Source organism: Symphalangus syndactylus, chromosome 20, assembly GCF_028878055.3.
Source record: "Symphalangus syndactylus isolate Jambi chromosome 20, NHGRI_mSymSyn1-v2.1_pri, whole genome shotgun sequence".
NCBI lineage: Eukaryota > Metazoa > Chordata > Mammalia > Primates > Hylobatidae > Symphalangus > Symphalangus syndactylus.
Window position 1 is genome coordinate 23,694,153 of NC_072442.2, and position 20,140 is coordinate 23,714,292.

The following is a 20,140-nucleotide window of genomic DNA, read 5'->3' on the forward strand; positions in this document are numbered from 1 at the left end:
TGTTCAATTTAGGGTCTCATTTTCTCCCACAAATCAAAATACTTATATTGTCTGAAAATATTTCACATTATAAATTTTTTTTTTAAATCCAGGCTGGAATTGCTTGAAACTTTTTTATTTTCTTCAACTTTTATTTTAAATTCAGGGGTACAGGATGTGCAGGCCTGTTACATAGGCCTGAAACTTTTCTGTTTTTTTTTGTTTTTTTTGTTTTTTGTTTTTGTTTTTTGAGACAGTGTCTCACTGTGTTGCCCAGGCTGGAGTGCAATGGCGTGATCTCTGCTCACTGTAACCTCCGCCTCCCAGGTTCAAGCAATTCTCTTGCCTCAGGCTCACCAGTAGCTGGGACAACAGGCACATACTGCCATGCCCAGCTAATTTTTTGTATTTTAGTAGAGATAGGGTTTCATCGTATTGCCCAGGCTGACCTTGAATTCCTGAGCTCAGGCGATCTAGCCGCCTCGGCCTCCCAAAGTGCTGGGATTACAGGAGTGAGCCACTGCACCCGGCCACTTTTCTTTATAAATAATGTTTTTTATTTTAACAATACTTTTACAGTTAACAAGTTGTTCTCAGGTATCTTACCCTATTTTGATCTTCCTCAAATGCTTGTGAATTAGATAGGACAAGTAAACCCATTTAGCAGATGAAGAAACCGAGTGATGAGAAGAGCCCAACTACAAGAACGAGGAGCGCCTAACACCCACCCAGTCTAGGGTGTTATTAGTCCCAAAAGGGACTTTATTCTATTTGGAGCTGGTGGGGGTGGGGAGATGGAAGCCGGAAGAACCTAAATTGTGTCTACCACTGGAATTCAGGCATGTTTAGACTTGCTAGGGTAGGCTCACCAGAAGGCTTTATGTCTTCTGCTGGTTTGTTTTGTAGGTTTTTGGAGATCTCTCAGGTGGAGAGGGTTGAATTCATCATACCTCTCAATTAATGATACATTATCATCACCAAGGAACTGCTCTTGTTTTATTCAATTATATACTTTCCTTTTTTACACTATCTGCACTTTTTTATTTTATTTTATTTATTTATTTTTTTGAGACAAGGTCTCACTCTGCTGCCCAGGATGGAATGCAGTGGTGCAATCATAGCTTATTATAGCCTCAACCTCCCGGGCTCAATCGATCTGCCTGCCTCAGCCTCCTGAGTAGCTGGGACTACAGGTGCGTGCCACCAGACCCAGCTAATTTTTTTGTATTTTTTGTAGAGATGGGGTTTCACCATGTTGACCAGGCTAGCCTCGAATTCCTGGGCTCAAGTGATCTGAGCCCAGTAATTCCACCTTGGCCTCCCAAAGTGTTGGGATTACAGGCGTGAGCCACAGCAGCCGGCCTACACTCCATTTATATGAAGTACAAAACAGGCAAAGCTATTCTCTAGTTACCAGGGTTGGGGATGCTGGGGGTGTTCCTGAGGTGCAGATAATACTTTAGTTTTGTTTTTTTTTGTTTTGTTTTTTAATTTGAGTCATGTTTATATAGAGTTATTCATTTTGCAAAAATCTATTGTGCTGTATACTTATTATTGGTGTAGATTTCTGTATGTATATGCTTCATTTCAAATTTTACTTGAAAAAGTCCTGTTGGAATTTTGAATGGACTTGCATAAATTTGTCGATGAATTTGGGAGATAATTGACATCTTAAAATTGTTAAGGTCATCTTATCCATGAACATGTTACTAATGAATTATTTTTTTTTTCCTTTGAGACAGAGTCTTGCTCTGTCACCCAGGCTAGAGTGCAGTGGCATGATCTTGGCTCACTACAACTTCTGCTTCCTGGGTTCAAGCAATTCTCCTGCCTCAGCCTCCCGAGTAACTGGGATTACAAGCACCCACCACCATGCCCAGCTAATTTTTGTAGTTTTAGTAGAGGCGTAAGCCACTGCGCCCAGCCGCTAAAATTTTAAGAGAGATACTTGTCATGAGGGATATTGGTCTGTAGCTTTTTGGTTTGGAATTGTTTCTTTTCTTTTTCCTTGCAAACTCTTTTTCTGGATTTAGTATCAGTGTAATGTTGGCCTCATAGAACGAGTTGGGGGGTATTAACTCCTCTTCAATTTTCTGAAAGAGTTTGTGTAGAATTGGCATTATTTATTACTTAAATGTGATAGAATTCACCAGAGGAGCTACCTGGGCCTGAATTTTTCTCTGGAAGGATTTTTAACTTCAGATTATATTTCTTTAATAGATAAGGGCTCTTCAGGTTATCTATCTCTTATTAAATGAGTTTTGGTAGTTTGTGTCTTTCAAGAAATTTGTCCATTTCATCCAAGTTGTCATATAAATTCTCCTAAGGCTAGGCATGGTGGCTCACACCAGTAATCCCAGCGAGGTGGGAGATTGTCAGAGGTTTGGAGTTTGAGACCAGCCTGAGCAACATCACAAGACCCTGTTGCTTCAAAACATTTTTTTTTTTTAGACGGAGTCTTGCACTGTTGCCCAGGCTGGAGTGCAGTGGCACAATCTCGATTCACTGCAAGCTCCGCCTCCTGGGTTCATGCCATTCTCCTGCCTCAGCCTCCAGAGTAGCTGGGACTACAGGCGCCCACTACCACGCCCGGCTAATTTTTTGTATTTTTAGTAGAGACGGCGTTTCACTGTGTTAGCCAGGATGGTCTCAATCTCCTGACCTTGTGATCTGCCTGCTTCAGCCTCCCAAAATGCTGGGATTACAGGCGTGAGCTACCGCGCCCGGCCACTTCAAAACATTTTTTAAAATTAGCTAAAATTTGGTACATGCCTGTAGTCCCAACTATTCAGGGGTCTGAGGTGGGAGGATCACTTGAATGCAGGTGTTTGAGGCTGCAGTGAGCTATGATCATGCCACTTCAGTTAGTCTGGGTGACAGAGTAAGATCTTAACTCAAAAATAAAAGTCATAAAATTGTTCATTGAATATCCTTATCATCCCCTAATATCTGAAAGTCTGTAGGGATGTTGGCTGTCTCATCGCTGATATCGCTAATTTGTATCCTCCCTTTCTTTCCTGATTAGTGTGGCTAGAGGTTTTCTTTTTTTTTTTTTTTTTTTGGAGATGGAGTCTCGCTCTGTTGCCCAGGCTGGAGTGCAGTGGCGTGATCTCTGCTCACTGCAAGCTCTGCCTCCCAGGTTCATGCCATTCTACCTCAGCCTCCCAGAGGTTTTCAATCTTATTGATCTTCTCAAAGAAAGAGCTTTTTGTTTCAATGAATTTTTTCTGTTTTCTAGCATGTTGATTTCCACTCTAATCTTTGCTATTTCCTTCCTTCTGATTACTTTGGATTTAATTTGCTCTTCTTTTTTAAGAATCTTAAGGTGGGCCGGGCGCGGTGACTCAGGCCTGTAATCCCAGCACTTTGGGAGGCCGAGGTGGGTGGATCATGACGTCAGGAGATCGAGACCATCCTGGCTAACACGGTGAAACCCTGTCTCTAGTAAAAATACAAAAACAAAATTAGCCAGACTTGGTGGTGGGCGCCTGTAGTCCCAGCTACTCAGGAGGCTGAGGTGAGAGAATGGCATGAACCCGGCAGGCGGAGCTTGCAGTGAACTGAAATCGCGCCACTGCACTCCAGCCTGGATGAAAGAGCGAGACTCCGTCTGACAAAAAAAAAAAAAAAAAAAAAAAAAAAAATCTTAAGTGGATACTGAGAACATTGACATGAGAAAAGTAGATCAATGGACTCGAGCAGAGTCCTGAAATAGACCTGCATATATATGGACAACTGGTTTTTTATAAAAGTGCAAAGACAATTCAGTGGACAAAGGGCAGTCTTTTAAATAAATGGTACAAGAATAATTGGACGTTCACATCCAAAAAAATGGATTTTGATTGCTATCTCACAACATATTCGAAAATTAACTCAAATATATCGTAGACCCAAAGGTAAAATCTAAAACACTAAAATTTCTAGAAGAAATATAGAAGAAAATTTTTTTGACCTTGCATTAGGCAATGATTTCTTTTTCTTTTTTTTGTTTTTTGAGATGGAGTCTTTCTTTGTCGCCCAGGCTGGAGTGCAGTGGCGCAATCTCGGCTCACTGCAAGCTCCGCCTCCCGGGTTCATGCCATTCTCCTGCCTCAGCCTACCGAGTAGCTGGGACTACAGTCGCCCGACACCACGCCCGGCTAATTTTTTGTATTTTTAGTAGAGACGGCGTTTCACTGTGTCAGCCAGGATGGTCTCGGTGTCCTGACCTCGTGATCTGCCTGCCTCCGCCTCCCAAAGTGCTGGGATTACAGGCAATGATTTCTTACTACACCAAAAGCATAATCCATAAAAGAAGAAATTGATAAACTGGACGTCAGCAAAAGAATCTCTGCTCTTTGAAAGATCTTGGTAAGAAAATAAAAAAGACAGCCCAGAGACTGCATTAATATTTGAAAATCATATATTTAATAAAGGACTTGGATCCAGAATATACCCAGAACTCTCAACACTCGATAGTAAGAACTCAATTCTTTTAAATGGGCAAAATATTTGAACAGATATTTTACCAAAGAAGACATGTAGATGGCAAATAAGTACAGTTATGTGTCACTTAGCAACAGAGATATGTTCTGAGAAATGTATTGTTAGGTGATTCTATCACTGTGCAAACATCATAGAGTGTACTATACAAACCTAGATGCTATAACCTACTACACACCTAGGACATATTGGATAGGCTACAAACTTGTACAGCATGTTACTGTCTTGAATACTGTAGGCAATTGTAACACAACGGGAAGTATTTGTGTATCTAAACGTAGAAGTGGTACAGTAAAAATATGGTATACAACATAGAAAATGGTACACCTGGATAGGGCATTTACCTTTCAATGGAGTTTGCAGGACTGGAAGTTGCTCTGAGTGAATCGGTGAGTGAGGGTGAGTCACTGCGAAGGCCTAGGACATTACTGTAACTACTGCGGACTTCATAAACACTGTACACTTAGGCTACACTAAATTTATTATTTATTTATTTATTTTGAGACAGTGTCTCGCTCTGTCAGGCTATCATTGTACTCCAGGCTGGAGTGCAATGGCATGATCTAGGCTCGCTGCAACCTCCACCTCCCAGGTTCAAGCAATTCTTCCTGTGTCAGCCTCCCAAGTAGCTGGGATTACAGGTGCCCTCAACCACACCCAGCTAATTTTTTTTTCTGGTTTTTTTTTTTGAGACGAAGCCTTGCTCTGTCGCCCAGACTGGAGTGCAGGGGCACAATCTCAGCTCACTGCAACCTCCGCCTCCTGGGTTCAAGCAATTCTCCTGCCTCAGCCTCCGGAGTAGCTGGGATTACAGGCGCATGCCACCACACTGGGCTAATTTTTGTATTTTTAGTAGAGATAGGGTTTCACCATATTGGCCAAGCTGGTCTCAAACTCCTGACCTCATGATCCGCCCACCTCAGCCTCCCAAAGTGCTGGGATTACAGGTGTGAGCCACCCACTGCCCCCAGTCTATTTTTTAAATATTTTTCTTTCTTCAATAATAAATTAACCTTAGCTGGCCGGGCACAGTGGCTCACGCTTGTAATCCCAGCACTTTGGGAGGCCGAGGCGGGCGGATCACGAAGTTAGGAGATCGAGACCACGGTGAAACCCCGTCTCTACTAAAAATACAAAAAAAAAAAAATTAGCCGGGCGTGGGGCAGGCGCCTGTAGTCCCAGCTACTCGGAGAGGCTGAGGCAGGAGAATGGCGTAAACCCGGGAGGCGGAGCTTGCAGTGAGCCCAGATTGCGCCATTGCACTCCAGCCTGGGCGACAGAGCGAGACTCCGTCTCAAACATAAAAAAATAAAAAAATAAATAAATAAATAAATTAACCTTAGCTTACTGTAACTTTTTAACTTTACAAACTTTTTAATATTTTTAAATTTCTGACTTTTTTGGGATAACAGTGGAAAACACACATTGTGAAACTGTACAAAATTATTTTCTTCATATCATTATTCTATAAGCATTTTTCTATTAAAAAGTTTTTTTTTTTTTTACTTTTTAACTTTTTTGTCCAAGACTAAGACACAAACACACACATTAGCCTGGGCCTACAAATGGTCAGGATCATCAATATCACTAATATCACTGTCTTCCACCTCCACATCTTGCCCCACTGGAAGGTCTTCAGGGGAAATAACACGCATGGAGCTGTCCTTTCCTGTGTTAACAATCCCTTCTTCTGGAACACCTCCTGAAAGACCCAGCCATTCCACTCCTAAGTATTTATCCAAGAGATATGAAAGTATAAGTCAATATAAAGACTTGAATATGAATATTCAAAGCAGCTTCATTTGTATTAGTTAAAAACTGGAGACAACCCAAATCTGCATCAATAGGTGAATGAATAAATTATGGTATATACAAACCATGGAATAACACTACTCGGCAATAAAAAGGAATATATTATCGATACACACAACCCCAGGGATCAATCTCAAAGTAATTGTGCTGAGCTAAAGAAGCCAGACAAAAAGATTGCTGGATCATTCTATTTGTATAAAATTCTAGAAATGAAAATTGATCTATAGTGACACAGAAAGGTTAGTGGCTGCTTGGGGCTTGGGGACAGGGACAAGGGTTCAGGGAGAGGTAAGAGGGAAGGGTTACAAAAAGCACATGAGAAGACTTTTGGGAATGATGGATATACGTTCAGTAGTTCTAGGAGTGGTGATTGCACAGGTATATACATATGTCAAAACTTAAATTGTTTACTTTAAAATGTACTGTCAACTGTAGATCAGTTACACGTCAATAAAACTGTATAAAGATGGCATGTCACCAGGTGCAGTGGCTCACACTTGTAATCCCAGCACTTTGGAAGGCCGAGGTGGGCAGATCGCTTGAGCCCAGGAGGTTCAAGACCAGCCTGGGGAACATGGCAAAACCCCATCACTGCCAAAAGTACAAAAAAATTAGCCCGGTGTGGTCGTGTGCACCTGTGGTCCCTGCTACTTGGGAGACTGAGGTGGGAGGATCTCTTAAGCCTGGGAGGCAGAGGTTGCAGTGAGCAGAGATTGTGCCACTTGTACTCCAGCTTGGGAGATGGAGTGAGACCCCGTCTCAAAAAAAAAAAAAAAAAAAAGGCATGTCTTTTATCTGAGTCTTTTAAAACATCCTTTGAAAGAGTTTTATATTTTTCCTCATAAAGATTTTGTGCATTTGTGTTAAATTCCAGGATACACAATAATTTCTGGTGCTATTGTGTCATATCTTAATTCATATTTTCTCAGTACTTATTGAATCAGTAGTATCAGTTACATCACTTATGTATGGCTGCATAGTAAACCACTCCCTAAACTCAGTGAATAAACACAACCGGGCCAGGCACAGTGGCTCACACCTGTAATCCCAGCACTTTGGGAGGCCAAGGCGGGCAGATCACCTGAGGTCAGGAGTTTGAGAACACCCTGGCCAACATAGTGAAATCCCATCTCTACTAAAAATACAAAAATAATATGAGCCAGGTGTGGTGGTGGGCACCTGTAATCCCAGCTGCTCAGGAGGCTGAGGCAGGAGAATCGCTTGAACTTGGGAGGCAAAAGTTGCAGTGAGCCGAGATTATGCCACTACCTTCCAGCCTGGGCTACAGACAGAGCAAGACTCCATCTCAAAAAAAAAAAACAACCCACAACCATGTTATTACTCATGATTCTGGGGGATCAGAGTTTCAGGCAACTCTCTGCAGAAAGTGCTCCACATGACATCAGTGGGGTGACTGGACTGTTTTAGAGGCTTCAAGATGGCTTCATTCACATGTTTGAGGGCCTGGTGGTGGGCAGGAGAGCAAAGGCACATTGCAAAGGGATGGATCTGGACAGGCATGATTCGCTGGAGATAGTTTTTAAATATTTTACCTTAGTGAGGAGGAACACTGTATTGGTTAGATTTATGTGTCAACTTGACTGGTCCATGGGGTGCCCAGCTATTTGGTCACACATTATTCTGGGTGTTTCTGTGAGGGTGTTTTTGGGTGAGCTTAATATTTAAATTGGTAAACTGGGTCAAGCAGATTGCCCTCCATAATGTGGGTGGGCCTCATCCAATAGGTTGAAGGCCTGATCAGAACAAAAGGATGACCATCCCCCAAGTAGAATTCTCCTGCCTGATGGCCTTTGAAATGAGTCATTGGCTCTTCCTGGTTCTACAGTAGCTTCCTGACTTCAGACTTAAACTGAGATTATCGACTCAGACTTGGGCTGATTTGGATTTGCCAGGCTCCATAATCGCATAAGCCAATTCCTTCTAATAAATCCTTTTTTATTCCCTATGAATGAATGAATGCACCATAGTGATTGTTTCTCCAGAGACCCCTATTAATTTTTTTTTTTTTTAGATGGAGTCTTGCTCTGTTGCCCAGGCTGGAGTGCAGTTGCACAATCTCGCTCATTGCAACCTCCACCTCCCAGGTTCAAGCAATTCTCCTGCCTCAGCCTCCCAAGTAGCTGGGACTACAGGCATGTGCCACCACGCCTAGCTAATTTTTGTATTTTTAGTAGAGACGGGGTTTCACCACATTGGCCAGGATGGTCTCAATCTCTTGACCTTGTGATCTGCCTGCCTCAGCCTCCCAAAGTGCTAGGATTACAGGTGTGAGCCACTACACCTGGCTATTAATTTTTTAAGTGACCATTTACACAGCAATGTTGGTGAACTTTCTGATTCATAAATTTTTTGCTTCCCTAATAATCCTTACAACTCTAATTTATTTTTCTTGCCTTATAATGATGGCAAAGACTTCCAATACTACAATTAAAGGTAGTTTTTGACAATGGCTATCTTTGCCTTTTTTCCCCAATTCAATGCAAAATGAGTCTGAAATTTCTCATCTGACCATAATGCCTGTTTTTAGTAGATGTCAAGGGTATTCTATTCCTAACTTTCTGATAGATTTTTTTAATCATAAATAGCTGTTTACCTTTGCCAAATGCTTTTTCTGCATTTACCGAGATAACTGTATGTTTTGCTTTTATATTGATTAATTTTCTAATGTCAAATTACTTTGATGGGCCTGACTTTTGTCCTCTTTTCTATTTGATTTACTAATATTTTATTTAGAATTTTCCCATCTTTGTCGATAAGCCTTATTTTCTTTTACTGTTTTATATGACTTTAGAATCAAGTTTCTACCTGCTCCACAGAATGATTTGGGTGACTTTCTATTTTTATTTTCTGGGACAACTTGCACAAGACATGAGGTTTTATTCCTTGCAAGTTTGGTGAAACTTACCTATGGAATTATCAGGACCAGAGAATTTGAGGGTTGTGGAGGATATCTTGATTACAAATTTTTTTTTTTTTTTTTGAGACAAGGTTTTGCTCTGTTGCCCAGACTGGAATGCAGTGGTGTGATCTCGGCTCACAGCAACTTCTGCCTACTGGGCTCAAGCGATCCTCCCACCTCAGCTTCCCAAGTAGCTGGGATTACAGGCATGTGCCACCACACCCAGCTAGTTTTTGTAGAAATGGGGGTCTCACTATGTTGCCCAGGCTGGTCTCAAACTCCTGAGCTCAAGCAGTCCACCCACCTTGGCCTCCCAAACTGCTGGGATTACAGGTGTGAGTGCCACTGCGCCTGACCATTTTTTTGTTTTGCTTTTGTGTTTGTTTGTTTTTGAGGCAGGGTCATCCCACTCTGTTGCCCAGGCTGGAGTGCAATGGCGCGATCTTGGCTCACTGCAACCTTTGCCTCCTGGGTTCAAGCAATTCTCCTGCCTCAGCCTCCCAAGTAGCTGGGATTACAGGCCTGCGCTACCACACCCAGCTAATTTTGTATTTTTAGTAGACACAGGGTTTCACCATGTTGGTCAGGCTGGTCTTGAACTCCCAACTGTTATGTGTGTCCATGTGAAGAGAGTCCACCAACAGGCTTTGTGAGAGCAACAAGGCTGTTTTTTTCACTTGGGTGCAAGAGGGCTGAGTCCACAAAGAGAGTCAGCAAAGGGAGATAGGGGTGGGGCAGTTTTATAGGATTTGGGTAGGTAGTGGAAAAGTACAGTTAAAGGTGGTTATCTCTTGTGGGCAGGGGAGGGGTCACAAGGTGCAGGGTTGGGAGATCATGAGACTCATTGTCCAGAGGAGGAATGTCACAAGGTCGATCGATTAGTTGGAGTGGGGCATGTATATGTGCAGGTCACAGGGGTTATGATGGCTTAGCTCGGGCTCAGATGTCTGACATTGAGGATGCTTCTTTATCTTCCTCTGATGCCCTTCTATGAGAATGAATCTGTTTTGGAAGAAAACGCAATTAAGATTATCCATCACAACAACCATTAGCTCCAAATCTGTATTCATTCATTTTATTCATTATAAGTCTCATCTATCTGATGAAATAACTTTTTTGAAGACAGGAATTGTATGCTGTTTAACAGTGCTTGGATTCTTCCACAGTTCAGTCATCCTTGCTATCTTGCGGGGGACTGGTTCTAGGATACCGCTCCCCCACACCGTACCAGAATATGTGGATGCTCAATCCCTTACATATAATGGTGCAGTATTTGCATATAACCAACACACCCCCCATATACTTTACTTACTTAGAGACAGGATCACCCTCTGTCGCTCAGGCTGGAGTGCAATGTCACAATCACAGTTCACTGCAGCCTCAACCTCCTGGGCTCCAGTGATCTGCCCACCTCAGACTCTTGAGTAGCTGGGACTACAGGTGCATACCACCACACTGGCTAATTTTTAAAATTTTTTTTTATTTTTAGTAAAGACAGGATCTCACTATGCTGCCCAGGTTGGCCTCCCAAAGTGTTGGGATTACAAGTGTGAGCCAGCATGCCTGGTCCCATGTACTTTTAAGTCATCACTAATAAAATGTATAGATATTGTACAATGGTGACAGTTGTTATACTGTACTTTCTATTTGTATTTTTATTGTTTCTTTTTTCAAATATTCAGCCTCATCTAGTTGAATCTGAAGATGTGGACCTGATGATGAAGAGGGCTGACTGTATCTAACTTAGGGTCTTGCATGCAGCTGGCACTTAATACATTTTATGGACTGTTTTAGCTAACATTCAACAGACAATTCCTAATAATTAAAAAAATCTCTTAAAAGTAGGAAAAAAAGGAAACCTGAGTCCTTCCTCTAAAGTGGCATGAAAACCAGCCAGGAAAGCATAGCGAGACCTTGTCTCTACAAAAAAAATTTTAAAATTACCTGCTTGCCTGTAGTCCTAGCCACTCAGGAAGCTGAGGCAGGAGGATCCCTTAAGCCCAGGAGTTTGAGGTTACAGTGAGGTAGATCACACCATTGCTCTCCAGTCTGGGTGACAACAAGGCCCTGAGAAAGAAAAACAAAGAAAGGAAAGGGAAAAAAAAGGAAAGGAAAGGAAGGAAAGAGTATAAGTGTTGAAAAGGGAGAGAAAAACTATCATTATTTGCATATGAAATGATAAATGTTAGACAGCCAAAGAAGCCTAAGAGAATCAACTAAGATTTTACTGGAAGTAATATGAGAATTCAGTATGGTATATCAGCCTGGGTGACACAGTGAGATCATGTCTCAATTTTTTTTTATCTACATAAGCAGAATAGGCACAAAAAATTATCTAGACTATCTTTAATTTTTTTTTTTTTTTGATAGAGTCTCGCTCTTGTCAACCAGGCTGGAGTGCAATGACACAATCTCAGCTCACTGCAACCTCTGCCTTCCCAGGTTCAAGCGATTCTCCTGCCTCAGCCTCCCTAGTAGCTGGGATTACAGGTGCCTGCCACCATGTCTGGCTAATTTTTGTATTTTTAGTAGAGACGGGGTTTCACCATGTTGGCCAGGCTGGTCTCGAACTCCTGATCTCAAGTGATCCGCCTGCCTCAGCCTCCCAAAGTGCTGGGATTACAGGCATGAGCCACCATGCCTGGCCCTGGGCATCTTTTTAAACTGCAGGCACTGATTCAGTAGGTCTGAGCTGCGGGCTGAGACCCAGTACTTGTCCAATAGGCTTCCTCTGAAGCCAGGCTGCAATTCTGCACCACACTTTGAAAAGCAGGTTCAAGACCAATGTATTTTCTGCCATTTCAAACTACTGAAAAATCCTTCCTCCTATCTCAAGGTCTATCTCAATGTAATTCCAGTTGCAGCCCCACCACACTGGTCCTGGCTACTTCCTGCAGAACCACATGGAACAAATTTAATTGACCTGAACTTGATAGCTTATCAGATATGTTAAGGCAGCTAGCTGTTAGGGTCCCCTGAGTTTTCTTTTCTTTCCTTTTTTTTTTTTTGAGACAGGGTCTTTCTGTGTCACCCAGGCTGGAGTGTAGTGGCACAATCTTGGCTCCCAGGTTCAAGCGATTCTCATGCCTCAGTCTCCCCAGTAACTGAGACTACACGTGTGGGCCACCATGCCTGGCTAATTTTTGTATTTTTTAGTAGAGATGGGTTTTCGCCATGTTAGCCAGGCTGGTCTCAAACTCTCAGCCTCAAGCGATCCACCCACCACAGCCTCCCAAAGTGCTGGAATTATAGGCGTGAGCCACCGCACCCAGCTGACAATTAGACATCTTTGAAAGACCCTATAGCAGTTGACAATAATGCAGAAGTTTTTAGTTTTAGTTTATTGAAGTGACCCTTCTCCTGACTATGTAACCACTTATCTTCCTCTTCCCATTCATCTAATATGGGGTGATATAATATGTGATATTACCAATATAGTTCCAATATATGCTTTTAGTGGAAAATTCAGAAAACATCGAAGCTAAACATGAAAATCTGCCAGGCAAAGTGGCTTACCCCTGTAATTCCAGCACTTTGGGAGGCCAAGGCAGGCAAATCACTTGAGACCAGGAGTTTCAGACAAGCCTGGCCAACATGGCAAAACCCTGTCTCTACTAAAAATACAAAACAGCCTGGCATGGTGGTGCACACCTGTAGTCCCAGCTACTTGGGAGGCTGAGGCAGGAGAATCGCTTGAACCCAGGAGGTGGAGGTTGCAGTGAGCTGAGATTGTGCCATTGCACTCCAGAAGCCTGGGTGACAGAATGAGACTCTGTCTCAAAAAAAAAAAGAAAGAAAGTTGAAAATGAAAATCTCATATGATGCCATCATCTAGTGGCAACTACTGTTGACGTTGGGTATATTTCTTTTATTTCTTTTCTATTTGCATATTTTATCTTGCTAAAACTCAATATCTTACCTGTTTTAACAATAGATGTTCATTATAGAAAAAAGTGGAAAATACAAATATGCCAAAGAAGAAATAGAAATCCTCATGGTCCCATTATCTAGAAACAACCTCTAGTTACATTTTGATGTGTTTCCTTAAAGATGTTTAAATTGGCCGGGCACGATGGCTCACACCTGTAATCCCAGCACTTTGGGAGGCCAAGGCAGGTGGATCACCTGAGGTAAGGAGTTCGAGACCAGCCTGACCAATATGGTGAAACCCCATCTCTACTAAAAATAAAAAAATTAGCTGGGCATGGTGGTGGGTGCCTGTAATCCCAGGTACTTGGGAGAAGCTGAGGCAGGAGAATCACTTTAATTCAGGAGTTGGAGGTTGCAGTGAGCTGAGATTGTGCCACTACACTGCAGCCTGGGCGACAGAGTGAGACTGTCTCAAAAAAAAAAAAAAGAAAAAAAAGAAAGAAATGGGGGATATATATTCTATACACATTAAAAAGATAGTAAGGAAATACTAAAACCAGTTCTACATAAATTCAACAACTTAGATGAAATGGACCAATTCCTCAAAAAAAGAAAGTAATCTACCACAATTCATCCAATATGAAATGGATAATAAGAACAGCCTTATGGCTATTAAGAACATTAAATTTGTAATAAAAAAATCACAAACAAGAAGTCTCCAGACTCAAATGATGTCACTAGAGAATTCTACCAGTTAAAAAATAATTAACACTGCCAGGCAAGGTGGCTCACGCCTGTGATTCCAGCACTTTGGGAGGCCAAGGCTGGTGGATCACAAGGTCAAGAGATCGAGACCATCCTGGCCAACATTGTGAAAACCCGTCTGTACTAAAAATACAAAAATTAGCTGGGCATGCTGGTACGCGCCTATAATCCCAGCTACTAGGGAGACTGAGGCAGGAGAATCACTTGAACCCAGGAGGCAGAGATTGCAGTGAGCCGAGATCATGCCACTGCACTCCAGCGGGGGTGACACAGCAAGACTCCGTCTCAAGAAAAAAAAAATAATAATAATAATTAACACCAATCCTACCCAAACTCTTTCAGAAAATAGAAAAGAACATTGCTTAATCATTTTAAGAAGTTAGTATTTACTCTGACACCAAAACCAAAGGAAGCACGCACAAAAAAGGAGAAAACTGCCAAACAATACCCATCATAAATAAAGATGCAAAATCCTTAACAAAATATTAGCAAATAGAATTAATCAACATATGAGAATTACACAACATGACGAAGTGGGGTTTATTCCAAGGATAAGTAGCTGATTTGGTATTTGAAAATTAATCAATGTAGTCTACTGTAATAAAAGGCTAAAAGAAAAAAATCATGTCAATTAATTTCAGAAAAAAGTATTTGACAAGATTCAACACCAACTCATAATAAAATTCAGATAAAATAGGTATAGGGGGCCAGGCGCGGTGGCTCACACCTGTAATCCTAGCACTTTGGGAGACCAAGGCGGGTGGATCACGAGGTCAGGAGTTCAAGACCAGCCTGGCCAAGATGGTGAAACCCCGTCTCTACTAAAACTACAAAAGTTAGCCAGGCACGGCTGGGCTCAGTGGCTCACGCCTATAATCCCAGAACTTTGGGAGGCTGAGGCAGGCAGATCGTGAGGTCAGGAGATCGAGACCATCCTGGCTAACACAGTGAAACCCCGTCTCTACTGAAAATACAAAAAAAAATTAGCCGGGCTTGGTGGGGGGTGCCTGTAGTCCCAGCTACTCGGGAGGCTGAGGCAGGAGAATGGTGTGAACCCGGGAGGCGGAGCTTGCAGTGAGCCAAGATTGCGCCACTGCACTCCAGTCTGGGCTACAGAGTGAGACACTGTCTCAAAAAGAAAAAAAAAAAAGTAGCCGGGCGCGGTGGCTCACGCTTGTAATCCCAGCACTTTGGGAGGCTGAGGCGGGCGGATCACGAGGTCAGGAGATCGAGACCACGGTGAAACCCCGTCTCTACTAAAAAATACAAAAAAATTAGCCGGGCGTGGTGGCGGGCGCCTGTAGTCCCAGCTGCTCGGAGAGGCTGAGGCAGGAGAATGGCATGAACCCGGGAGGCGGAACTTGTAGTGAGCCAAGATTGCGCCACTGCACTCCAGCCTGGGCGACAGAGCGAGATTCCGTCTCAAAAAAAAAAAAAAAAAAAAAAAGAAAAAAAAAAGTTAGCCAGGCGCAGTGGCAGGCACCTGTAATCCCAGCTACTCGGGAGGCTGAGGCAGGAGAATTGCTTGAACCTGGGTGGCAGAAGTTGCTGTGAGCTGAGATTGTGCCACTGCACTCTAGCCTGGGCGACAGACCAAGACTTCATCTCAAAGAAAAAAAAAAAAGTATGGAAGGTATATGGGGAGAATTTCCTCAATTTGATAAAAAAAAAAAAAAAACTGCCAAAAAATTAGTTAACATTATAAAGTGCTGGGATTATAGGCATGAGCCACTGCACCCAGCAGTCTTTTTTGGTTTGTTTTTGAGACAGAGTCTCAGTCTGCTGCCTAGGATGGAATGCAGCAGCGCTGGAATGCTGAAGGGGGCCTGCCCCTCCACACCTGTGGTTATTTCTCGCAAGGTGGAGATGAGACACTGAGAGAAGAAATAAAGACACAGAGAAAGTATAGAGGAATAAAAGTGGGCCCAGGGGACTGGTGCTAAGCAAGCAAGGGCCTGCCTGGGCACTGGTCTCTGAGTTCCCTCAGTATTTATTGATCACTATCTCTACCATCTCGGCGAGGGGGATGTGGCAGGACTATAGGGTAATCATGGGTAAGGGTCAGCAGGAAAACATGTGAGCATAGGACTGTGTCATAAATAAGTTTAAGGAAAGGTGCTGTGTCTTGATGTGCACATAGGCCAGATTTACGTTTGGCTTCACACAAGCATCTCAGTGCAGTAAAGAGCAGTACTGCCGCCAGCCAGCATGTCTCACCTCCACCCATAAGGTGGTTTTCTCCTATCTCAGTAAATAGAATGTATGATCAGGTTTTACACCGAAACATTCCATTCCCAGGGATGAGCAGGAGACAGATGCCTTCCTCTTACCTCAACTGCAAAGAGGCCTTCCTTTTTCACTAATCCTCCTCAGCACAGACCCTTTATGGGTGTCAGGCTGGGGGACAATCAGGTCTTTCCCTTCCCACGAGGCCATATCTCAGGCTGTCTCAGTGGGGGGAAACCTTGGACAATACCCAGGCTTTCTTGGGCAGAGGTCCCTGCGGCCTTCCGCAGTGCATTGTGTCTCTGGGTACTCAAGACTGGAGAATGGTGATGACTTTTACCAAGCACACTGCCTGCAGACAGATTTTTACCAAGGCACATCCTGCACAGCCCTAAATCCATTAAACCTTGAGTCAATATAGCACATGTTTCCGCAAGCACAGGGTTGAGGCTAGGGTTACAGATTAACAGCATCTCAAGGCTTTCGGGGGACCTGCCCCGATAATCACGTAGGTTCTTTTCTATTTTTCCTAAGCGTCGGCCGGCTTGAGAAATAAAGGGACTGAGTACAGAAGAGAAATTTTAAAGCTGGGCGTCCGGGGGAGACATCACACGTTGGTAGGATCCATGATGCCCCACAAGCCATAAAAACCAGCAAGTTTTTATTAGGGATTTTCAAAAGGGGAGGGAGTGTGCGAATAGGTGTGGGTGACAGACATCAAGTACTTAACAGGGTAATAGAATATCACAAGGCAAGTGGAGGCAGGGCGAGATCACAGGACCACATGACTGAGGCAAAATTAAAATTGCTAATGAAGTTTCAGGCACTACTGTCATTGATAGCATCTTATCAGGAGACAGGGTTTTGAGATCAAGCGGTCTGACCAAAATTTATTAGGTGGGAATTTCCTCTTCCTAATAAGCCTGGGAGCGCTATGGGAGACTGGAGTATATTTCACCTCTGCAGTTTCAACTATAAGAGACAGGTGCACCTGGGGGGACTGTTTATAAGCCTATACCTCCAGGCACGTATTCTCTTCCTCAGGGACGTTCCACGCTGAGAAAAAGAATTCAGCGATATTTCTCCCATTGCTTTTGAAAGAAGAGAAATATGGCTCTATTCTGCCCAGCTCACCAGCGGTCAGAGTTTAAGGTTATCTCTCTTGTTTCTTAAACATTGCTGTTATCTTGTTCTTTTTTCAAGGTGCTCAGATTTCATATTGTTTAAACACACATACTCTACAATTTGTGCAGTTAATGCAATTATTACAGGGTCCTGAGACGACATACATCCTCCTCGACTGACAGGATTAACAGATTAAAGACAGGTTGGTTGGGCGCGGTGGTTCATGCCTGTAATCCCAGCACTTTTGGAGGCCGAGGCGGGTGGATCACGAGGTCAGGAGATCGAGACCATCCTGGCGAGCACGGTGAAACGCTGTCTCTGCTAAAAATACGAAAAATTAGCTGGGCATGGTGGCAGGCGCCTGTAGTCCCAGCTACTCAAGAGGCTGAGGCAGGAGAATAGCCTGAACCCGGGAGGTGGAGCTTGCAGTGAGCCGAGACTGTGTCACTGCACTCCAGCCTGGGCGACAGAGTGAGACTCCCTCTCAAAAAACAACAACAACAACAACAACAACAAAATAAAAAAACAAACAAAAAATAAAGACAGGCATAGGAAATCACAAGGGTATTGATTGGGGAAATGATAAGTGTCCTTGAAATCTTTACAATTTATGTTTAGAGATTGCAGTAAAGACAGGCATAAGAAATTACAAAAGTATTAATTTGGGGAACTAATAAATGTCCATAAAATCTTCACAATCCACGTTCTTCTGTCATGGCTTCAGCCGGTCCCTCCATTTGGGGTCCCTGACTTCCCACAACACAAGGCAGCAGAATTTTTCTTAGTACCGATCAAAATGGAGTTTCTTATGTCTTCCTCTTTCTACATAGACACGGTAACAGTCTGATCTCTATTTCTTTCCCCCACAGAATGCAGTGGCATGATCATGGCTCACTGCAACCTTGACCTCCGTGGGCTCAGGTGATCCTCCGATCTCAGCCTTCTGAGTAGCTGGGCCTATAGGTGCATGCCACTACTCTCGGCTAATTTTTTGTAGATATGGGGTTTCGCCATGTTGCCCAGGTTGGTTTCAAACTCCTGAGCTCAACTGATTTCTCTTCTTCAGCCTCCCAAAGTGCTAGGATTACAGGCATGAGTCACCATGCCCAGTCCTTGAATGGTTTTAAAGTGTTATTCTTATCTGAATATTTGTTTTAAACAATAGTATTTAAACTTACAGGAAAGGCTAAATATAAACCTCTGCATGTTAACCCTATATACGTTTTCTATGCTGTCACTTACATTTTTGAATGTACTGCTTTAAACTTCAAAACAAGCAGTCGCCCCCAGGTCTCCCATCACCTTCTGAAATCCTAACTTACATTAACTAATATAAAGCTACAAATTATGTTAGTTGGGTGGCTAGGAACAAAGAATGTGCCATAAAAATAAGGCAAATGTGAATGTGTACATCAGTTTGCTAAGTTTTTTGCCACTGTTCAGCCTCTTAAATTGTGGTAGCAGCTATTGTTCACATTGATTTGTATATATTTGTAGTACAAGGAAGCATTTCTAAAGGACCTTGCTCATTGTTTTGCACAAAATAGCCACTTAATATTTGTTGAATGAATTGCTGGCACTATCTCTGGTATTTTTTTATTTATGTATGTATTTATTTTTGATACGGAGCCTCATTCTGTCGCCCAGGCCGAAGTGCAGTGGCATGATCTTGGCTCACTGCCACCTCCCGGGTTCAAGCGATTCTCATGCCTCAGCCTCCCTAGTAGCTGGGACTACAGGCATGCCCCATCACGCCTGGCTAATTAATATATATATATATATATATTTTTTTTTTTAGCAGAGATGGGGTTTCACCAAGTTGGCCAGGCTGGTCTTGAACTCCTGACCTCAAATGATCCGCCCGCCTTGGCCTCCCAAAGTGTTGGGATTACAGGGGTGAGCCACCCTGCCCAGCCTATCTGTGGTATTTTTAGTGTGATGTCTAGAACTTCATATACTTTTTTGGACTACTTTAATTGTAAGGCTGTATCCAAACTGATGAAATGCTCTCAGAGGTAACTATCTGGAGAAGTGACTTCACTGAGGCATTAAAAGAAATGACTGGCATGGAATAAGGATTAAAATATATTAATCCAAAACATTTAAAATTGCATTAATGTTATAACAGCCTAAAGCAAAACTAATAAATCACATAAAAAATCTCCCACGCTGTTGTTCTTAGTAGTTTACATTGTGCTACATACTTTTGCATGCATATGCATACAACTTCTCTTCTGTTTTTAAACTTTGCATTACATGTACATTCTTCCATATTATATGATCTTCATAAAACTTGTCAGTTAAATGGCTGCATAAAAAAGCATGTGGTTCATGGACCATTATGCTGTTCCCTCATTCCTTTTGTTATTAATGGAATATAGCAAAGAACATCTTCTGTACTATTATTTATTTGTCAAGAATAGGGCCAGGCACGGTGGCTCAGGTCTGTAATCCCAGCACTTTGGGAGGCCGAGGCGGGCGGATCTCTTGAGGTCAGGAGTTCGTGACCAGCCTGGGCAACATGGCGAAACCTAAATGTCTCTACTGAACATGTCTCTACTAAAAATGTAAAAATTAATGGGGCGTGGTGGTGCACACCTGTGGTCCCAGCTACTCCAGAGGCTCAGGTGAGAGTATCACCAGAGCCCAGGAAGTTGAGGCTGCAGTGAGCTGTGATTGCACTACTGCACTCCAGCCTGGGCAACAGAGGGAGACACCGTCAAAAAAAAAAAAAAAAAAAAATTCCCAGGAGTACAGTTACAAGGTCAAAGGATAAGGTACACATTTAAAAACAAATTTCCTATCTTTCTCCTCCTGAGATAACAAAATACAGCAGGGTATGAACAACTCTTCATACATTACTCTCCAAGGTTTTCCTTGTTAATCCTTTAAGACGTATCATCTCCCTATCCTTGGCTGCACCTGAAAAGAGCGGGAGCTGGCAGGTAACCCGATCTCCTC

At 42.8% G+C, this 20,140-nt stretch overlaps 1 long non-coding RNA gene across 4 annotated transcripts; it reads right to left on the reverse strand.

The window, feature by feature from the left end:
- Window positions 1-9,959: 9,959 nt before the first annotated feature.
- Window positions 9,960-20,087, reverse strand: LOC134735203 (uncharacterized). 4 transcript variants are annotated; one of them, XR_010118034.1, is made up of 3 exons: window positions 19,778-20,087; window positions 11,138-11,260; window positions 9,960-10,195 (listed from the first exon to the last, which is right to left on the reverse strand). It is a non-coding gene; the product is annotated as an uncharacterized lncRNA (long non-coding RNA). The 4 variants fall into 4 exon arrangements; XR_010118036.1 differs by lacking the exon at window positions 19,778-20,087 and adding an exon at window positions 18,422-19,771; XR_010118037.1 differs by lacking the exon at window positions 19,778-20,087 and adding an exon at window positions 13,113-15,018.
- Between the last annotated feature and the right edge of the window lie 53 nt (window positions 20,088-20,140).